This window comes from Leucoraja erinacea, chromosome 1 (assembly GCF_028641065.1).
Source record: "Leucoraja erinacea ecotype New England chromosome 1, Leri_hhj_1, whole genome shotgun sequence".
In the NCBI taxonomy this organism is placed as follows: Eukaryota; Metazoa; Chordata; class Chondrichthyes; order Rajiformes; family Rajidae; genus Leucoraja; species Leucoraja erinaceus.
Window position 1 is genome coordinate 80,572,788 of NC_073377.1, and position 23,971 is coordinate 80,596,758.

Genomic DNA, 23,971 nt, shown 5'->3' on the forward strand with positions numbered 1-23,971 from the left:
TATAGAAAGATTAACGACCTTAGAATTACTGAATGATCTTTATGAGAAGTAGGTTGGGAGTGGAGGGCACATATTCCCTCACTTCAACTTCTCATAAAATAAAGATCAAACTTCAAACGGTAAGTTCTCGTTTAATCTTTCTATTTTATATTGAAGTAACTATGTCAAGCCTTCAAAGCTCTGTGGTTTCATGCAGTGAACCACTCTCTATGTAGACACACTGCCCCAATCGACCAAACATGGTTGAAAGAAACATACTTCATTGAAGTATGATGTTAATTCGCAAACATGTCCATGCTTTAATGGAAACACCCTTTATATCAGGGATAACCACGATTCAATCAGCACAACTTAAAATTCTACTAGCAAATAAACCAGGCCTGTTAATTGGTTTATTGGAAAATGTCTGAGAAGTTCGCTCATCGGCCCATCCTGCTGTCACAAGAATGTGATCCAGCGGAACTTCCATATTACTCGCTGCCAAAGTAGCTGCAGCCCTGGTAGAGTGAGATTTGAAAATATCAGCATCCACTCCCGCATCTGCTAATATTCATCTTCACCACCTAGAAATGGTTTGCACCGTTACCCTTCTGTGTGGCTTTTTATAACTTATGAAGACAGCCTGTTCTCTGCCTCGAAGGTTTTTTGTAACTTCTATGTATTTTTTAACATAGACAACCACACACAATGTGCGATCTGGTGGATACACCAAGAGCTCTAACATACCCCAAAGCACCTGACCTACTCTGCTTAATTAATTAATCTATATAAAAGGTTACTTTATTATCAGATATAACTGCATTATCCAGCCTCAGTTCCTGTAAAGGCTGAACTCTTTGTGCTGAGACGAGCGCCGGGAGCATGACAAATTTGTGAGTGAGCTGGGGCAAAGATAATGATGCGGCTGGTGCCAAATTGCGAAGCAGCCTTAACACTATTTTAACTTTCCATACCTCCCAATATCTAGGCCTTGGAGGGTTTCTGTTAAAAACACCCTTCATGAATTTAGATACAAATGGGTGCGAACTAAATACGACGACAAGGCACTATGAGCAGTGTTAATAGCACTGTAGCTTAACTTTCTCAAAATATAAAGTTGAAAGAAATTCCAACACATCGGCTATATCTGCCGTAAAGTAATTTATATGCCTTTTCTCAAATGTTCTCCCATTGATTGATATATGAGATGTAGTGCTTCTTTGAGCCATCACGCCAAGCTGCAGTTATTACATCCACTGTCCGGTCAGATAATCCTAGCCCCACGAAAGGCCTTCTTAAATTCTGCAAATTAACAAGTCAATTTGATCATGTAAAGGATGAGGCTCTCGAGAGACAGGCTGAATTAGCATATGTTTCTGCCTGTGAACAACCATGGGTGGTTCCTTTAATAATCCTTTAATAATGGGAACTATGGTTGTGTAGGCCAATTAGGAGCTACTAAAATACCTGATGCATTGTCTTGCATTATCTTTTGCAAGCATCTTCCAATGAGGCAGAATTGAGGGAAAACATAGAATAACACTCCCCCCCCAGTCTATAGAAAATGCATTTATAGCTTCTGTTCCTGGGTCTGGTTGACAGGCTGCATACCGTAGTAATTGATGATTAAGCCTGGAGGTGAACAAATCAATGTCTGGTGTTCCATAACAAGCTATTATGTCGTTGAATACTACCTGATTCAACATCCACTCAGTTTGATCATTGAAGCTTCATGATCTAGCATCTGCTACCCTATTAAATCTGCCGGGCAAATGAGCAGCTGAAATCCAAATGCTCCTATCTATGCACCAATCCCAAATAAGTTTAGCCAAAGCATCACAGGATAATGATTTACCTCCACCCATGTGATTTACATATGCCACTGCCGTCGAGTTATTAAATTGAAGTCTAATATGCACATCATGTAGCTTCCCACAGTATGCTTTCAAGGCATGAAATGCTGTCAGCATTTCCAAATAATTGATACCATATTTTCGACTAAGGCATAACTCCTCTTTGTTCCATCTACCACCACAACTAGAGATGGTGTTAGTTGCACCCCATCCTAGTTCACTAGCATCACTCTGGAGTGTTGTTGTAGGTTTACCAGGCAGAAAGCCACCTGAACAATTATGAATATTGGCAATCCACCATATTAATTCAGCTTTAGGTTCTGACAACAAATGCATATGTCTGTCAAAATGACCTTTGTGGAGTCTGTGCCTGACCCTTTGCACGCTCCAGATTCTGATAATGCATAGGCCCGTAACATGCGGCTGGGAAGGCAGCTACTATCTTGCCAATTACCCTAGCAACCTGGCGGATAGATGGTTTCTCATTAATTAGTCGATTAGAACAAGCCTCTACCAAATTTAGTTTTTTCCCCATGGGCAGGGTCACAGACATCTCCATTAAATTGATAATAAACTGTAAATAAGAAATAGATCTGGTTGGTATCAGCCTGGATTTGGCTGGATGGATGATAAATCCCAATATCTCAAAGATGAGTTTGGCAGCTAAAACAGCTAGCTTTGCGAGATGCAATGTTCTCCCGATTATCAGAATGTCATCTATATAGCCCACAATAATGTGCCCTTCAGCTCTAAGCAGGGCAAGCACTGGTTTAAGCAGTTTGGTAAATAGCCGAGGGGCTGAGCTTAAACCATAAAGTAACACCATAAATTGCCACAAATGCCCCAGCCAGCTAAACTTCAGATATTTCCTGTGATTCCTATGAATAGAAACCGAATAATATGCATCCTTAAGATCGATGGATGCCATAAAGCAACGTTCAGTAATTAGCTGCTTAGTGGTGTGGAAATTTTCCATTTTTAAATGTTTATACTGCACATTTGAGTTGAAGTTTGCCACATCAAGGATGATACGGCATCCACCATTTTTCTTCTCCCTTCAGAATATGTTAGAGATATATTGATCCTTCTCCTGGACAGACCCCTCAATTACTCCTTTTTTATGCAATGCCTCTATTTCTGCTTGCATATCCAAAGTTTCCTTTTTGGAACAAATATATGCCCGACTCGGCATATCTTGTCTAGGTCTAAATGAGTTAGCTAAGAACTCAATTTTGTAACCCATTATACTATGCAGTATAAACGGTCAGAGGTTATCTATCGCCATTCGTACAAAAATAGACTTAACCTGCCACCGACTTGTAATTCCTCCACACACCCCATGTGACTGATGGATGCACATCCACCTACCTCAAAGGTCAAAGGCGGTTTAACACCAGGGCCAGCAGACCCTAATTTCTGTTCCGTCACCTTCCCTTCGCTCTGAAAGCTTGAGCCGCTGGGAACTGAGGTTGTCGCATCTTCCATGCCGGACGAGATGGGCCTTGGCCTAAAAAAGACCTTTGATGGGGTTAAAATTGAGCAGATCTGAAATTCCCACCAGCCTCAGAGAACCGATTCCTGCTGGTTGTGACATAGGGGTGATATCGCCGGAATAGAGGAGTCTTACCCATATAGGATGCCTTGCCATGCAAGCAGCCTTTAAATCCTCCTGCAAGTTCTTGACTTGCTCACCCAAATCTTCTCCGAAGAGGAATTTAGCAGGCTGAATATTGCTGGACTTGCATAAATGTGCAAATTTGGGGTTTAATTCCGGCTTAATGCCTTCTTTACGGAAGAAATTAATCTTGAAATGGGCATTGCACAACAGTGCTGTCGCATCCTGCCGTGCGTCCGACAGCTGAACCTCATCCACTGACCTAACAAAGGCCGTAATACCTGCGGCCAATGGCTTCAGGATCCTCTGTAATTTCATCTCTCTGGACCTTGTTCTGCTCCGGATGTTTTCCCAAATGGTAGCAATGACTATGGGAACATTTAAGGTTTTGCAATTTCTCAGGCTGGGATATCTCCCAGTCATTTCCAGCATAACATCTTCCTTCAGCTGGTGTGATGTTAGATAGCTGATGCTGCTGGCCATCTCCTCTTGTAGTGGCTTGCCCGTCCCTGAGGGAACAGCAAATTTAGAGGCAAGAGCAGGCAGCTCTTCCTTATGTGACTCTCACATATCATGCATTAAAGCATGGGATTCAGGCACATCCTCATATTCGGAGTCAGCTCCATACTGATCTCCGACACTCCCTTCATCCGAGTGGGTGGAATATTGCAACCCTGAACCAGGTGTTGTCACAGGCATATGGCTCGAACTGCCTGTGCATGCCTCTGTAACACGGAATATATTTTGTGCCACCATCTGTTCCATCAGATGTTCCAATTGAGACAAACGGCCAATCACATCTGCCATAGATGTGGGGACAGAATCCTCTTGTCCCAAATCGTCTGACAGGACTTGTCTCACAGATTTGGCTTTGGCTTTTCCCCCACTCGGGGCTGCCAAACTGCTCCCTCTGGTAGTCGAACCGGAACTAGCTGTGCAGACCGGTACTGCCAACGACTCCAAAGGGGAATGGATGGCCGATGGCTTTTCGCACTGCCACGGTCCTCTGCTGCCGGTTTCACAGCAGTCCGTTTCGCTTTCGCCCTAGGCTTTTTCATGGTAAAAACTTAGGTAAACGTCGGAATTAGTTCAAATCAAACACTCCCTGGGGTTGCACGGCATCACAGGGGGGGGGGGGGGGGGGGGGGATGGACCCCAAATGCAATATTCCACCACTCAACCATAGGTCCCAATATTCACCACTCCTTAGAGAAGGAGGAGGATAGAGAGGGAGGGGTGGTAGAGAGGGAGATGTGGTAGGGAGGGAGGGGGGTAGAGACGAATAGGGTGGTAGAGAGGGAAGGGGGATAGAGAGGGAGCGATGGCAGAGAGGTAGGGCGGTAGAGTGGGAGGGGGAGGTGGGTAGAGAGGGAGGGGAGAAGAGAGGGCAAGTAGCGCGAGGGGGAGCGAGTGGTAGAAAATGATAGGGGCAGAGAGGGAGTGGGGTAGAGACCCTACCCCATCTCCCCCCTCCTCATTTCCCTCACCCTCCTCCCCTCACTCCCAGTCCCTGGCCCTGGACCTACCCAGGTCGTAGAGCTAGAACTCGTACTCGACCTGGCCCTGGCTGTAGACCCAGACTCACCCTCTGTTCCACCGACAGCCTCCAACCATTAGCTTGGCCACCGCCTGGGCTCCAGTGCAGGACTCCGACTTCACCACACCTGATGCTGGACCCAGGCTTGTCCTTGGTTCCAGCGGCAGCTTCTTTATCGGCCCCAGTCATGGCCCCATCCCAAGCCCCGGGCTCGGCTCTCACTCCAGCTCGAGCACCAATCTCGGTCCAGCAAGAGCTGTGCATCTACCCGATCTATTCCTCTCATGATTTTATACACCTCAATAAGATCACCTCTCATCCTCCTGCGCCTGGCAACATCCTTGTAAATCTTCCCTATATCCTTTCCATCTTGACAACATCTTTTCGATAATATGGTGCACAGAACTGAAGAAATACTCTAAATGGGGCCTCACCAATGGTTTATACAACTGCAACATGACCTCCCAACTTCTATACTCTGCCAGGTGACCCGAAATATTAATGGGAAAAGATTACGTTGGTCTGACAGTTAAGCCCTTAAATTTGGGGAGGGTTGATTTTAACAGTCAAGCCAAGTCAAGTCACATTTATTTATATAGCACATTTAAAAACAACTCTTGTTGGCCAAAGTGCTTTACATGTGTTATAAGAATAGTATAACAAACAAACTACTTACTTACATATATACATATAGTTCTTGCACAGTTGGCATCAGGAAAAGCATGGGAGTATAGATAAGTCTTTAGTCTTGACTTAAAGGAGTCGATGGAGGGGGCAGTTCTGATAGGAAGGGGGATGCTGTTCCAGTCTAGGAGCTGCAATCGCAAAGGCGCGGTCGCCCCTAAGCTTATGACTAGACCGCGGAATATTCAGCAGCCTCAAGTCGGCCGATCTGCGGGACCTGGAGGTGGAGTGGTGGGTGAGAAAACCTTTAATGTAGGAGGGGGCAAGCCCATTGAGGGTTTTGTGGACATAGAGGAGGGTCTTGAAATGTAAACAGAACCGCACAGGGAGCCAGTGGAGAGAGACAAGGATCGGGGTGATGTGGTCCCTTTTTCGATTGCCCGTCAGGAGTCTCGGTGCGGCGTTTTGGAACCCTTGCAGGTGGGACAGGGAAGATTGACTGATGCCAGTGTAAAGAGAGTTGCAGTAATGTGTGGATGATCTTTTCGAGGTCATCAAACTGGAGGAATTGTTTTATTTTAACTATCGTCCGAAGCTGAAAGAAGCTAGCTTTACCACGGCATTTACTTGTTTGTCAAATTTCAATGCTGAGTCAAATATCACGCCAAGGTTTTTGACGTGAGGTTTGTATAGTGGGGTAAGGTTTCCAAGGCTGCCTGCTATCATTTTGATTGAGTCTGAGGGGCCAAGAAGGATGACCTCAGACTCACTCTCATTTAGTTGGAGGAAGTTCTGGGCCATCCAGCACTTTATATCCTCGAGGCAGCGGGTAAGGGTAAGCAGATTTGATTGGTTTTTGGGCTTATGGGGGAGATAGAGTTGTGTATCGTCTGCGTAGCAATGGAACGAAATGCCGTGCCTTTCAAATACTTGGCCTAAGGGGAGCATATACAGGGAGAAGAGAATGGGGCCAAGGATGGAACCTTGTGGAACCCCACAGCAGAGATTAGCTGGGGAGCAGAAAGAGTTGCCTATGTTAGTCGAGAAACTCCTACCTTTGAGGTAGGAGATGAACCAGCTCACGGCAGTGCCATCAATAACAACCCCGTACCGGAGACGGTCAATTAGGATAGTGTTGTCGACAATGTCAAATGCTGCGCTGAGTTCAAGAAGGAGCAGGATTGCACAGTCGCTGGAGTCAACGGTGAGCAGTAGGTCATTATGTACCTTCAACAAGGCAGACTCTGTGCTGTGCTGAGCCCTGAAACCTGATTGGAGAGTTTCCAAGATAGTTTAAGGCAGGACCTGAGTGAAGAAAATTAGGAACCGCTGCCAGAGAGAAAAACAACATCTGATTATATGGGGGCCTTTAAAGGTGCGAAAGTAATTGCTCATGGTCAGCTTGTCCATGTAATGTAAGGGGACAGTGAAAAAATGGTGAGATTATTAAACCTTTGTTTACAAAGGAAATTGAAGGATTGATCAGAAACAAGAAGGAAACATATGTCAGGTATTGGCATTGAGGTTTTGAGTGAGTCCTTTGAGATTTATGTGAGATGTCAGACAAAAGTAAAACATTTGGAAGGCATAAAGGGGGCATGAAGTGGCTGTAGCAAACAAGATTAAACATAATTGGAAAACATTTTATATGTATCTGGGAAGCAAGATGATATTCATGAAAGAGTTGGTCGCCAGAGTGACCAAAACACAAATGAAGCCAGAGGATATGAATGGGATCCTATGGGAATACTTCCCAGCCGTATCGCTCGGGAAGAAGGATATGGAGAGTTTGGGGAGTTTGGGGAGTTTGGGGACAGAAGTTATTCTGTCATATGTTTGATATTAGGAAGAAAGAAGTATTGCCTCATATTAAGATGGATAAACCCCACAGGAACTGACAGGATCTATTTCTTGATTAGTACGGGTGTCAGGGGTTATGAGGTTAGGAGGGAGAGCCATGATTGAATGGCAGAGTGAACTTGATAGGCCAAATGGCCTAATTCCACTCCTATCACTTATGACCTTATGAACGTTGGATGCTATGGGAAAGTAAATAAATAAACACAACATTTATATATTTTCAACTTGTGCTTCTTGGCGCAAGCACGGATGACATGACTCCATACTGCAGAAAATAGCAATACACTATGTTTACTGGAAATGCATGCGTGCACTCCCATCCTCCAACCCCAAGTGCAAATACCTATAAAGAACAGTTAAATCAACCACAGAGCAAAATAACAATGTAACTAACAAATTTCCCAACTTCATTCTTTTCCATTCCACTTTTCAAAATGACTCATTTGATATTAGTTTTGTAATGGCAAATCATAAAGCTTTGAGAAATTCCTTTGAATTATTTGTCTTTCAAGGGGACCATTAGAAACACAATGTTCTTGTTTAAATTTTAGACTATTAAGTGAAAAAAAAGTAACTGGCACAACATCCAACGACCTCTGAGTACAATAAATCTGGGAAAACAAACTCTGAAAATAACCATTCACCACAGTGATTTAACCAAGGCTGTGTGTTACAATTGGCCAGATTTCATCCTGACTAATGCTCTTCCCCACTGGCAGTTAAATCAAGTCATTATTTGAAATGTTTTGCATTGACCATTGTGATTTATTTGAAGTTCTGTTTAAACCAGGGTTGTTCTTGTTTACTTTGGACTGATAATGACTGCTGATTTGATTAACTGAATACTACACATGAATTGCAATTGTGTGCCTGTCATTTTTTAACCCGGATCTTATGTGAGCTAAAAGCTCAGAATCAGCAGTCAATAACAAAGTACGTATCCTCACTGTTGACTTTGTAAGGAAGTTCATTACATGCAGGAACTCATGGAGAGATGCCTGCCCCAACATTTGCAGTAAAACCATTCACATTCAAAGAAGGCCTTGATGTGTAACACCATCATGTTGGGGAACGGAGGAAATGGTAGGGGTGGGGGTGGGGTCAGAACAAGCTTACCCACAGATTAGTTTCAAAATATCTGACAATGGGCTAGGATGTCATGCCCAGTGGCGCAGCTATCAAAAGGACACAAAGTGCTGGAGTAATGCAGCGGGTCAGGCAGCATCTCTGGAGAACACGGATAGGTGACCATTTCGATTGGGACCCTTCTTCAGACACAAATGCGGTCAGAGATAATGACTGCATCCAACATTTAGTATATTTAATACTGATGGGCTGTATGCCCTCCCGACACATGATACTCAATGATTAATAATATTGAGGGCATATAAGAATATCATGGAACCATAGGTTCATTCATTAAAACCATTCAAACTATAACAAGAGATGAGATGAGAAGAACTTTTTTCACACAGAGAGTGGTGAATCTCTGGAACTCTCTGCCACAGAGGGTAGTTGAGGCCAGTTCATTGGCTATATTTAAGAGGGAGTTAGATGTGGCCCTTGTGGCTAAGGGGATCAGGGGGTATGGAGAGAAGGCAGGTACGGGATACTGAGTTGGATGATCAGCCATGATCATATTGAATGGCGGGGCAGGCTCGAAGGGCCGAATGGCCCACTCCTGCACCTAATTTCTATGTTTCTATGTTTCTATGAGAACAAAACTAGCAGACTTTTAAGTGAACTCAAAAAAGAAAATAACATCTTAATTAACTAATACCATTGACCCTTGCAGCTGGTTATCGCATTGCTGAAGTGGAAAAACAGTGCATGTACCCATGTCTAGCCATTGGTATAACTACCACAATTTCATAATGTCTGCATTTGATGGAAATCCAGTAACTGCAGAGAGTTATATGAGGAAGTGCTGACATTTCCTAGAAGAATCTGTGCCATTATTGACCTGTGAAATTTAAAAAAAGGTTATAAAACATTTGAAATTGTAATCTCATTACATTTTCTATGAAGCCAGTATTAATCAAGCATATTCATTATTTGTGATTTAAATTCTTGGCCTGAATCTTGATGTGAAGCATGAGTTTGTCACATTCACTGTGACACAAAGTAGAGAAAGCTGTAGAAGCAGAAATGTGTTAAAGGTTATACAGAAATCATTTTATGTGCTTGACTTTTTTAACTCTTGTAATGGACCTTTTAGTTAAAGAGGGCAACATTGAAAGGGGGCCACAATTCACAAACTCTTAACGTGCTCTCACATCCTTAGAATCCATGCAAGATATTACCACAGCAAGAGCAACTCATGCACAATGACATTGCATGGATTCACTTCAATTACAATGCATTGTAATGTTAACATAATATTGATAATTTGAGTAAAATTGTGCAGCATATGATTAAATGCTTATTGGTCTCTACTCTTCAGGGGCGGTCCAGCAGAAATATATGTAAAGATGAAAGGGATGGATAGAGAGTTTGGTGGGAAGCGGTTTCTAATGGTGGAGAGGTCAAGGGCTCTAGGTCATGAATATGAACGCAAAGATGATATAAGAAAACCCTTTCCACGTTGAATATGGTACACATTCAGAATGCAATGATTGCAGATATGGGAGGGACAGCTTTATTTGCAACGTTCAAGGGGGTAATAGGAAAAATATATATTGAGGAAAGTTGTTTAAGATTACAGTGAAGGGGTCGATGGATGAAAAGAATGAGTTGCTCTGGTGCAGATGTGAGTTGCTGATGTGGACATGATGGGTTGAATGCTTTCCTGTGATGTATTGTACTATGGTTGATAATATTGAATGCTTACAAAATTATCTTGAAGCCTTGGGTTCATTCATTAAGAAGGAACATGATTGAGATTTGAACTGTTGAATCAATGAAATATACAGCATAGAAACAAGCCCTTCGGCCAACTGAGTCCACACCGGCCATTGATCATCTGTTCACACTGGTTCAAAATTACCCTATTTTCTCATCCATTCCCTACACACTAGGGGCAATTTACAGAGGCCAATTAACCCACAAACCTGATGTCTTTGGGATGTGGGAGGAAACCGGAGCATCGAAAATGAACTCACTCGGTCACAGGGAGAACATGCAAGCTCCATAAAGGCAGCACCGAATGACAAGATCAAACCCAGTCTCTGTAACCACTCTACCAGTTGTGCCATTGTGCCGTCCTTATTTAATCTTTAAATGTAGTATAATAGAATGACATATCAATTAAATTTATTCTCTGTTTAAAATAAAAGGTCAAATCATTAAATGTTTAAATTGCACAGAAATATTTATGACCTCATTCTAATCTGATCCTGACTTTGCTTCTCCTGAAATGATGGCTGAATAGCAACATTGATTAATATAAATACACTAAAATTAATTCCCAATCTCATTGTGATAATTGTCATCACCAAAATAAACATGAGTGGGGAAATCTTTTTTGATTTTGACAAACATTGCCTGCTAAAAGCCTGAATATTTAATTTCATTTAAAATTGAAGAATTTCTGCAAATGGGGAAATAACAACTTGAAGAAATGAAAACGAAAAATGCTTGTAGTTGATTAAAATAGTGTGTGGAATGCTCTGAAATTGTAAGACCGTGCCACAAGCTACTGGGAAAATTAAATAACATGCTCTTTGTTGCCTTTAAACCAAAAGGTCTTCATGACCTTTGATGATGTGGGCAGAGTTAACACTTACATTTTCCATCCTCAAGAAACCAAAACAGCAGATGTTGTATGTTGCAAATGAATTGGTGGCTTGTTCAAAAGGGCTTTATATTTTAGACGATCACCAGTCAGTATTCTCCCTGCTCTTGGAAAAAATATTTAGATCAAATGTTCATTGTCCAAATAATAAGCATGACCGTTGAATTTCATATTCTTTTTTATAAAGTGGCATGATGCATAGTAAATAAAACAAAAGGTTCATTGAAAATTGTTTTTAAACATGAAATGGCACACCCTTGAGGCATATGCTGTTACGATTATTCCAAAATATGAAAGAAAATGATGCCATTCATGTGCTCAAATAAAGCTCACAGTACACATGAGAAACTGAGGAAAAGGTTATTTCAGTCTCTGTTAAATTACTTCCTCTAGATTCTGACTGAGCTTTTGACCTTCTCCCTATTGATTGCTACTTATTACATGTAGCACTGTCAGTCAGTATGCCAAGTGTTTTGCCTCGGGTTGGATGAAAAAGTTGTCATATTTGAGTGTTACTAAATATCGGAATTACAAGTACATGTGCCTAATGATTGAATAGCTCAGCGGTAGTCCAGTACTTTAATTGAATTGAATTGATTGTCACTACTACCTTATATCCTGCTGTTAGTCACATTGCCACAGAGCTGTCACTTCTGCCAGTGGCAGATTGAAATGCTGAGCAGTCTGACCATTACGGCACAGGTGAAATGGCGAAAGAGAAGGTGACAGTTTCCAGCAAATTAACCAAAATGTGTTGTGTTCCATTTTATTATTTTATTATTTTAGTTTAGAGATACAGCGCAGAAACAGGCTCTTCGGCACGTCGTCCACGCTGACCAGCGATCCTCGCACCTTAACACTATCCTACCCACTAGGGACAATTTTACATTTATACCAACCCAGTTAATCTACAAACCTGTAGGTCTATGGAGTGTGGGGGGAAACTGAAGATCTCGGAGATAACTCTTGCAGGTCATGGGTAGCACATATAAAAACTCCGTATGGACAGCACCCATTGTCAGAATTGGACCCTGGCGCTGCACAACCGCGCTGTCTATTTTGGTGCCATGTTCAATGTCCAGTCCACCCTCTACTTGTTTTGATTGGTACCCATTCCAGGCAAACCCCAGGCTTACGTAAAGTTCACCAAAAGTTATTGACTGTTTATTTTGACTATTTTGGGCGGCATGGTGGCATAGTGGTAGAGTTGCTGCCTTACAGCACTTGCAGCGCCAGAGACCTGAGTTTGATCCCGCATACAATCCTGACTATTGGTTCTGTATGTATGGAGTTTGTACGTTCTCCCGTGACCTGTGTGGGTTTTCTGCAAGATCTTCAGTTTCCTTCAAAGATGTTCAGGTTTGTAGGTTAATTGGTTTGGTAAAAGTGTAAATTGTCCATGGTGTGTGTAGGATAGTGTTAATGTGCGGGGATCACTCGTCGGTCGGCCAAGGGGTCTGTTGTCGCGCTGTATCTCCAAATTAAAACTAAACTAAACTGGTGCATTCAAATAAAATATCCCGAGTTTCAAGATGGCAAAATATGAATGGATGAATGTTAGACGACATTTGAAGAAGTTACTGAATTGAAGTCTACTTTTGAAATGAAGTCAAGTCATTTTAGATTACCTTTTAGGGAATAATAAGAATACACATTCACAATAAAACTGACATTTGAAATCCAATCAATATTACAAACATTTTCATTTTGCTGCTGATTGAGATAATAAATTATGTACTTGGGTTTGAATGTGACTCATAAGATAAATTAATAAGTTTATTAGCCAAGTATGTACACATACAAGGAATTTGCCTTCACTTGCAAGTAACAACATGACATCAGAAGAGAATCAGAATGCTTTATACAGTAACAATTAAGAATGACACATAAAACATTAAACATTAATAATAAAACATTATAGTTTAAACATGTGAATTAAATAAAATACCAGATCAAAAGGAGGCTACAGACTTTTGGTTATTGAGTAGAGCTACTACTCGTGGAAAAAAAGCTGTTATTATGTCTGGCTGTGGAGGCTTTGACATGAGTGATCGGAGCAGAATTGGGTCATTCGGCCCATCAAGTCTACTCCGCCATTTAATCATGGCTGATCTATCTCTCCCTCCTAACCCCATTCTCATGCCTTCTCCCCACTACCTCTGACACCTGTACTAATCATGAATCCATCACTGCCTTAAAAATATCAACTGATCGCCTCCACAGCCTTCTAAGGCAAATAATTTCACAGATTCACCACGCTCTGACTAAGAAATTCCTCCTCATCTCCTTCCTAAAAGAATGTCCTTTAATTCTGAGGCTATGACTTCTAGTCCTTGAATCTCCCACCAGTGGAAACATCCTCTCCACATCCACTCTATCCAAGCTTTTCATTATTATGTACGTTTCAATTAGGTCCCCCCTCATTCTTCTAAACCACAGTGAGTGCAGGACCAGTGCCATCAAACGCTCATTTTATATTACCCTACTAATTCCTGGGATCATTCTTGTAATTCCATTCAACATAACTGTTTTTTTGCCAACCACTGACCCATGGCGTAGTGATATAAAATGAAAGCTGCCAACCATTGTGAACTAATGTGTGATCCAGAATCTCAATATCCCCCAAAATTTGAAAGAGACCAAAAATGGATTAAATATCTAATGCAATTTTTGCAAAATAAGATACAGTATGATGCTTCAAAGGTGTTTGATTCCTCAACTGAGAAATCTTCAAATCAATGTAAAATGGTATCAAAGTAAATGCAGACTACAATGGGTGACAGAACAAGTGGAAAGTGTGATTTCCATTATGAACAGGCATAAAATGATAAACTGAATGGTTTCTTTCATGATTCCAAGGGGAGATGTTAAATTTTACTTCGGAGTCACGTGAGTGACTACGTGAAGAACCTCGCCAGGACGCATGCGTGACATATCGCTATACGCATTGCAACGAGTCACAGCAGGGGGAACGACGTTCCCCTTAGCGGCATTAAAAGCCGGGAACAGCAGGTAAGGAGACTCTGCGTTCTTCCCACTTACTTTACAGGTGGAGGCATGGACAGATCCACGAGAAGGAATGCTGCGAAAAAGCTGGCGGGGAGAACCGCGGAGTTGCGGGCAGCCAGCAGCAGCAGCCAATGGCACGCCAATCTCCGGTAATGGGAACAGCTGTGCCCGACTTCGCTCCTGCACTGGCCAAATCTACACCACGGCCGGGCGGTAAAGCAAAGCAAAAAACAGACAGAGTCGTTGACTTCGATGAGTCCGACTTTGAACAGCCGCGAGTGGCCAGTGCCCGAGAGCATAAGAGCCAGTTGGAGCGGCTGTTGGAGGAAATAATCCAAAGTGGCAGGCTCCGGGAGATGGAGACTAGTCACAGTGGGCAGCTAGTAAGTCCTACAGCAGTACCTCTTGTGGGGCTGCCCAGTGTTTCTCCCTCATCAGAGTGGAGTATGGGGGTCAATTCTGGGCTGACCCTGAACATACCCCTAGTGTGCATGGGGTGAAAGAAAACCTGTTGGATATGGTGTCCCAGTTTATTCAACCCGACCAAACTGGCCAAAACCTGGAGCCCAAAATAGCGGCAAGTATTGACTACATGTCATTCAACCAGCTACAAGGACAGGCATTATTGGACACCACAGCAAGACACTTACCACCAGGGAACTGCAAATCACTAAATGTTCCCAGTGTCAACCAGTGCATCTGGAAACATGTTGGGGCATAGATCAGAGCCAGGGACTTGAAAATACAAAAAGTTCTGAAAGTCCTAACAGCAGGAATTATGGCTTTCGCCCGCACATTGAATGAACAAGACATGACCCAAGATCACCAAGATGCACTGGCTTTATTTTGCAACTCCCAATACGAGTTAAACAGTATTAGAAAGAGTGCTATCCAACCGGCTTTAAACCCCAAATTTGCAGGCCTCTGCAAACCTGGAACAGCCATACCACCAATACTACTATTTAGAGGGGACTTATCCAAACAGGTCAAAGAACTTGACGAAGAGGCTAAAACCCTGGGGCTCATAAAAGCAGCGTCCCAAAACTACTTTGGCCAGAAACAGCACCCCTACGCACCCACCAGTCGGCCAAGACAAACTGGAGAAAGCGCAAAGGCCAGGAACAACCAACATCGGTCTTTTTTAAGCCATGGCCCAGACCGGCCTTCCTGGAAAATGCGTAAACCCTCAACATCAACCCAACTACAGACCCAGACACCGGCGCCTCAACGTCCACGGAGGATGCCGAAAAAGTAACAAACCTACCACTGGTAACCATGTAGGTAGGTGGGTCTGGTTCCTTATGAATTGAAGGGAGCATGGAGGTTGGTGGGAGATTAAAATACTATCTGGGTGCATGGAATAAGTTAACTACTGACACTTATATTTTAAGCAGTATCCAGGGTTATACCATAGAATTTATACAAAAACAGAACCCTCCTGTTCAGCATGTACCGAACCGAATGTTCGTGCTTACAGGGATAGAAAAATAAAAAGCACATGCTGAACTACAGCGGCTTTATAAAAAAGGAGTAATTGACAAAACCTTACACGAATCACAGGAATTCGTGTCCAACATCTTTATCAAAAACAAGAAAGATGGTGGTTGTCGCATCATCATCGATTTGACTACTTTGAATACCTTTGTACAATATATTCATTTCAAGATGGAAACCTTTGTTACTGCTAAGCAATTGATTTCCAAAGATTACTACATGGCAAGCATCGATTTAAAAGATGCTTACTATACAGTACCCATAAGAGGTGACCACAGATGTTATTAAAATTCAACTGGATGGGTCAGCATTGGCAATACAGGGCACTCCCTAATGGCCTAACATCAGCCCCCAGGCTGTTCACAAAAATTTTGAAACCAGCACTGGCGTTTCTGCAGAAACAAAAACACATGGTAATGGCATATCTAGATGACATACTTATTGTGGACACAAACTTTGGAATTGGCTAAACAAGCGGTAACAGCCACAAAACAATTATTTGAAAAACTGGGGTTTATCATCCATCCAGTTAAGTCTAAATTAACGCCTTCAACCAAAATGGATTATCTGGGGTTCACCATTAACTCAGTTCACATGTCAGTGACTTTGCCGAAAGAAAAGGTTACAGCCTTAATAGAGGCTTGCAGCAAAATCATTGACATCACTAAACCATCCATCAGACTGGTAGCAAGAATAATTGCGAAGATAGTGGCTGCGTTTCCAGCCACACAATTCGGACATTTACATTATCGAAATTTACAGAGAGCGAAAATATGGACACTCAAAATTAATGGTGGTCATTTTGACAGACTAATGAAGCTACCAACAGAAGCCATAATGGAACTAAAATGGTGGGAACACAACATCAAGTATTGTTCCAATCCAATCATTATCAGCAACCCGTCTATGGTACTACAAACTGATGCCAGTGCACTTGGTTGGGGTGCTACCAATTCCATCTCCAGCTGTGGAGGGAGATGGAATGCACAGGAGGCATCATTATTACAAACACTGGGCATAAACTACCTGGAGATGTTAAATGCATTCCATGGCCTTAAGTTATATTGTTCTGGGTTATATCATCAGCATGTTAGACTACAAATTGACAACACCACTGTGGTAGCAAATATTTTTTGAGTGTTTGTTGAGTTAGGGATGACAAACCCAAATTCAAAAATATCAACCATATGGGTGGAAACAAATCGACATCATGTGACAATCTGGCCAACACAATTTGGCAATGGTGTATCCAGAGAGATATTTGGATATCAGCTACCTACTTACCAGGTAAACTAAATTTAGTGGCAGACAACAAGTCATGCTAATTCTATGAAAACACCGAATGGATGTTGGATAAAAATGTATTTGCTGAAATTACAGCACGGTATGGAACACCAGATATCGATCTTTTCGCATACAGGCTCAATCACCAGTTATCGATTATGTTTCATGGGAACCAGGCCCTGGGGCAGCGGCAACAGATGCATTTTTGCTGCATTGGGGGAAATTGTTTATTTATGCATTCCCTCCTTTCTGCCTCATCAGTCAGATATTAAGGAAAATACAGCAAGACTCTGCGTCTGGTATTTTGATAGTACACGATTGGCCCACTCAACCACGGTTCCCGGTAATACTCAACATGGTATTAGAACCATGCATCACCATCCATCATAGACCTAATTTACTTGTTCATCCCGTAACAAGTCACCCATGTCATAATTATACAAACCTATTAATTTGTAGAGTTTGAAAGCACCTCTACTACACCTGGGACTGACGGACCGAACAGTGGATATGATTGCATCGACCCACAGACAGTCCACCAAAAAACAGTACTTGGTGTACATCAAGAAATGGGAAAAGTACTGTCACAACAATAACCTCATCCACAGATCAATCAACAAGTCTGTTCTGGAATTCCTGGCAAGCCTCCATTACGATGAGAGGCTCAGTCATAGTGCCATCAACTGCGCCAGAAGTGCTCTGTCAACATACCTGTGGCAAGGAACAGAGCGGCATTCTGTTGGGACACACCCTGGTAACCAAACTCAGGAGGGGCATTTTTAATGTTAATCCCCCAAGAACCAGGTACTCCCAAATATGGGATGTGAGCATTGTACTGTCCATGTTAAGAAACTGGTCTCCACCTACAGCTCTGTCCCTACAGAAACTGACAATGGAAACAGTCATGCTGATGGCCATGGTCACGGCACAAAGGGTCCAGTTGTTACAGAAACTAAGGCTGGACAACATGACTATTTCATCTGGGAATTTGACTTTTCACATCCATGAATTAGTCAAACAGAACAGACAGGGGTCAGCAGGACTAAAAATAGAATTCAGGGCCTACCCGACAGATGATCGTCTCTGTATTGTAACTCACTTGCTATTATATATGGAGTACACAAAGATCATCAGAGGCAAAGGAATGTCATTTTTAATCAGCTACAAACAGCCACACAAAAAAAGTGACAGTCCAGACCATCTCGAGATGGCTAAGACAGGTCCTAATAAAGGCTGGAGTAGACACTAACATTTTAAAATCTCACTCAACCAGGGCAGCAGCTACATCGGCAGCTATGAAGTTGGATGTTCCTATGGACCAAATCCTCAAGACAGCAGGATGGTCAACGGAGAGAACTTTCCAACGATTTTATAATAAACCAGTCATTGAACCTGGAACATTTGCAGAAACAATTTTAAGTTCTGTAATATGATTTTACCCCACAAATAGGGGCTATTATTTGATGTTAATAAATGTATCGTTGTTTTCAATATCGTATTGATGTCTAATGATGTTAACACTATTATCCCCACAATCAAGGCAGATGTGATGCATGGACTCGATTTCCACGGCATGAAATCACAGAGCTTTAAAATCTTCACGTAGTCACTCACGTGACTCCGAAGTAAAATAGTAAGATTAAACAAGAACTTACCAGTTTGAAGTTTGATCGTTATTTTATGAGGAGTAACGTTGAGGGAATACATGCCCTCCGCTCCCACCCTTGATCATATACTCAACTGGCATCTCTTCTCTAATCTTACTATGTTTAGTCATTACAGTTATGTGTGATTTCACACCGCTGCTTTGAAGAATGACGCGCATGCGTCCTGGTGGGGTTCTTCACGTATTCCTTCAACGTTACTCCTCATAAAATAACGATCAAACTTCAAACTGGGAAGTTCTTGTTTAATCTTACTATCAAATTTGGTAAATTCACTACTTTGAAGTCTGCTATCAAACTAAAGATTTTTTTCAGGTTCCCCTGAAACATGAATAGGTCAATTAATGTATTTTGTAGAGGAAGCAGAGCGAATTGGCCCAATCCACATGAAATTCCTTCCCCACTCTATTTTGATTATCAATAGTTTCTAATCTTAAAAATATCCGACTATGAGTTTCAAATAACAAATATCAGTAAAGATTATTACATAATACAGAGTTTCTCCAAATGTGCAGAGGGAAAAAAACATAATCTCAGGACACTTATCCCTAGAGTTTTGGAAGGTCCCGTGATTGAAAGTTGTTTTTGCTGTAACTGACCGATAGTTCAAGTAGAAGTTCGAAAGCAAATGTTCAGAATTTTCCTGAAGGTCCCCCAGATCTTCAGGATACTGAGGAATACAATAGCAAAAAAACCCACTTTAGTTGGTGATGAATGAACAACAGCACAATGGCACAGTGGTGGAGTTGCTGCCTTACAGCACCAGAGACCCTGTTCTATCCTGACTATGGGTGCTGTCTGTACGGAGTTCATATGTTCTCCAAGATCAAGATCAAGAGATCGAGAGAGTTTATTGTCATGTGTCCCAGAGAGGACAATGAAATTCTTGCTTTGCTTCAGCACAACAGAATATTGCAGGCATAAATAAATACAGAACAGATCAGTATGTACATATATCATTGAATATATATACACACACATAAATAAGCATATAAAGTGCAATAGGCTATTAAAGTTCAGATTTTTGTTTGAGTTGAGTTTAATAGTCTGATGGTTGTGGGGTAGAAGCTGTTGCTGAACCTGGATACTGCAGATTTCAGGCTCCTGTACCTTCTACCTGAAGGCAGCGGAGAGATGAGTGTGTGGCCAGGGTGGTGTGGGTCCTTGATGAGGCTGCCAGCCTTTTTGAGGCAGCAACTGGTAGATCCCATCGATGGTAGGGAGTTCAGAGCCGATGATGGACTGGGCAGCGTTTACAACATTTTCTAGTTTTTTCGGCTCTTGGACACTCAAGTTGCTGAACCAAGCCACGATGCAACCAGTCAGCATGCTCTCTACTGTGCACCTGTAGAAGTTTGAGAGAGTCCTCCTCGACATACCGACTCTCTGTAATCTTCTCAGAAGTAGAGGCGCTGATGTGCTTTCTTTATAATTGCATCAGTGTCCTGGTACCAGGAACGATCTTCGGAAATATGCACGCCCAGAAATTTGAAGCTCTTGACCCTTTCCACCATTGACCCGTTGATATAAACAGGACTGTGGGTCCCCATCCTACCCCTTACAAAGTCCACAATCAGTTCCTTGGTTTTGCTGGTGTTGAAAGCCAGGTTATTATGCTGGCATCATTTGGTCAGTCGGTCGATCTCACTTCTATACTATAACTCGTCTCTTATCAGTGATATGTCCCACAAAAGTAGTGTTTTCCGCGAACTTGATGGTAGAGTTTGCACTATGACCGGCTACGCAGTCATGAGTATAGAGTGAGTACAGCAGGGGGCTGAGCATGCAGCCTTGAGGTGCTCCCATGCTGATTGTTATCGAAGCTGACACATTTCCACCAATACAAACAGACTGTGGTCTGTGAATGAGGATGTCGAGGATCCATTTGCAGAGGGATGCGCAGAGACCGAGTTCTGAAAGCTTGGTAAGCAGCTTGGAGGGGATGATTGTATTAATTTCCGAGCTGTAGTCAATGAATAACAGCCTGACATATGAGTTTTTGTTGTCCAAGTTGGCCAGAGCGGAGTGAAGAGCCAGCGAGGTTACATCCACTGTTGATCTGTTGTGGCGGTAAGCGAACTGCATTGGGTCCAGTTATGAGTTGATTTGCGCCTAGATCAGCCTCTCAAAGCGCTTCATCACCACAGACGTTAGTGCCACTGGTTGATAGTCATTGAGGCACGTCACCTTGTTCTTCTTGGGCACCGGTATTATTGATGCCCTTTTAAAGCAGGTGGGAACCTCAGACCTCAGAAGTGAGAGGTTGAAAATGTCCTTAAAGACTCCAGCCAGTTGGTCCGCACAGGTTTTCAGAACACGACCGTGTATACCATCAGGTCTAGGTGCTTTCCGAGAGTTCATCCCTCTGACATTTTCTGAAATCGGCCTCTGACACTGTGACCGAAATACCATCACGGCGAATGGGGGCTCGGAAAGGCACTTCAGTATTCTCCCTCTCAAAGCGTGCGTAAAACGCATTGAGCTCGTCAGGGACTGATGCTTCGCTGACATTTGTGCTGCCTCCTGATTTCGCCTTGTAGGAGATGATTGCATTCTAGCCCCGCCACAGTTGCCGAACATTTGTCTCATCCTCCAGCTGGGAGCGAAAGTCCCTTTTGGCCTTTTTGATGGCCTTACCAAGGTCGTATCTGGATTTCTTGTAGACCTCTGTATCTTAGGACATCAATGCCTGATGTCTGGTCTACAGAAGAGTGCGGATCTCATAGTTTATCCAAGGCTTCTGATTGTGAAACGCTCGGAATGTTTTTGTAGGGATGCAGTCCTCCACACATTTCTTTATGAAGCCTGTAACGACTGTGGTGTAATCGTTCAGGTCCGTTGCCGAGTCCCTGAACATTGCCCAGTCTACAGACTCCAAACAGTCCTGGAGTTGTTCCTCAGCCCCCTCCCCCCCCCCCCCCCCCCACCGCCATCCCAGCTCTAAACAATCCTCACCTCAGGCTGGAAAAAGCAGCACCACGGTATGGACGGATTTACCAAAGTGAGGGCGAGGGATAGAACGATGGGTATCCTTAATGGTGGTGTAGCAGTGGTCGAGGGTGTTTGGTCCTCTGGTGCTGCAGGAGACATGTTGGTGGAAGTTAGGGAATGATTTCTTAAGGTTGGCTTTGTTAAAATTCCCGGCTATGTGGTAAATGCCTCGGGGTAAGATGTCTGGTGTTTGTTGACCATGGCGTGCAGCTCCCCCAGTGCCTGATGGACATTAGCCTGAGGAGGGATGTAGACCGCGGTCAGGATGATGGAGGTGAATTCCCTTGGTAGGTAGAAGGGACGGCACTTCACCGCCAGGTGTTTCAGGTGTGGAGAGCAGGAGTTGGACAGAACTGCCACGTCTGAGCATCACACAGAGTTGACCATAAGGCAGAAGCCCCCTCCTCTCCCTTTCCCAGATGCCAGTGTATGGTCCATGCGATGGATGGAGAAACCTTCAGGCTGGACTGCTGAGTTTGAGTAGCTGGCAGTGAGCCATGTCTCTGTGAAACAGAACACAGAGCATTCCCTCAGCTGCCTTTGATAACGCAGCCTTACTCTTAAGTACTCCACTTTATTTTCAAGGGACTAAAAATTGGCCAGAAGAATGGTAAAGAGAGGGGGTCAAAGTCCCCCAGCGCTTCAGTCTGACCTGAAGTCCTGCCCGTCGGCCATGTTTCCGGACACAATGGAGGCCTCCCCGTTGTTTCCAGGTACTGTACTTACTGTACCTGCTGTTTCTACGAGCAAAGTTGGCAGCTCCAGCTCCGTTGCTCCTGGGAAATCCTGCTCGTCGGCTCCGGAGGGCTTCCCTGTGTTTCCAGGTACAGTACCTGTGATTCCCAGTCAGGGCGGGTTCTCTCCTACGATCCAGGGAACGCTTGCAGTTGGAGGCTCCCACGGCTGCGGGAGATTGCAAAATCGCTAGTGCCTTCAGAGGCACTAGCAGCTTGTCCGTTACGGCGCTGATTTCTGCTGTTTTTCTGATCCAGGTAAGTTGATTGTAGGTTAAATTATCCTCTTCCATTGGGCTGCTGGCAAAATGTCGCCGCAGGTAGGCGCCATCTTGTAGAGCGTAGAGTTAGTCCCCGAGGCCATGTGGGTTTTCTTTGGGTGCTCCGGTTTCCTCCCACATTCCAAAGACATGAGATTAGTAGGTTAATTCGCTTCTGTAAATTGTCCCTAGTGTTTAGGATGTTCTTCTTGGGTATGGCGTGCACAGCCTAAAGTTGGAGGACAACTTGTTCTATTTGATCTTATTTGATTATGCACACAAGGTTTAAACAGGTGAAGGTTGCAATCTCCCACCCCAGTGTGTAGGATGGAACTAATCTATGAGTGATCATTAGTCGATGGGCCAAAGGTTCTGCTTCCACCCTGTATCTCTAACTGAACTAAACTAAACCTTTGAATTTTATTATTCAAGTATCTTAGTTGACAAAAATCTTCCTAGAAATTTTGTAAATCTTTCCATTTTAACTTTGATATTAAGATTCAGACCAACACAATAGTTCATAATTGTTGGTGGCTTTCATTTTATATCACATTCCTGGCACAGTGATCAGCATAAATTAAAGAGCACAATGTTGGGGATATCATGGTAATCGCACTTTAGGTTCTGCTCTTTTCAAACCAATAGTGAATGTATTTCAGTGTCAAAACAGGAAGGCAGATTACTATCTAAATGGCGTCAAGTTGGGAAAAGGGGAAGTACAACGGGATCTGGGGGTCTTTGTTCACCCCCCCCCCGGACACTTATTTTTTTTTTTTTTTTATTCAAATCGTTTGCTATGTCGCTCTTCAAGGGAGATGCTAAATGCATTTCGTTGTCTCTGTACTGTACACTGACAATGACAATTAAAATTGAATCTGAATCTGAATCTGAATCAGTCTATGAAAGTAAGCATGCAGGTACAGCAGGCAGTGAAGAAAGCGAATGGCATGTTGGCCTTTTAACAAGAGGAGTCGAGAATATGAGCAAATAGGTCCTTCTGCAGTTGTACAGAACCCTAGTGAGACCACACCTGGAGTATTGTATGCAGTTTTGGGCCCCAAATTTGAGAAAGGACATTCTTGCTATTGAGGGAGTGCAGCATAGGTTTACAAGGTTAATTCCCGGAATGGTGGGACTGTCATATGCTGAGAGAATGGAGCGGCTGGGCTTGTACACTCTGGAGTTTAGAAGGATGAGAGGGCATCTTATTGAAACATATAAGATTGTTAAGGATTTGGACATGCTAGAGGCAGGAAACATGTTCCCGATGTTGGGGGAGTCCAGAACCAGGGGCCACAGTTTAAGAATAAACGTTAAACCATTTGGAACGGAGA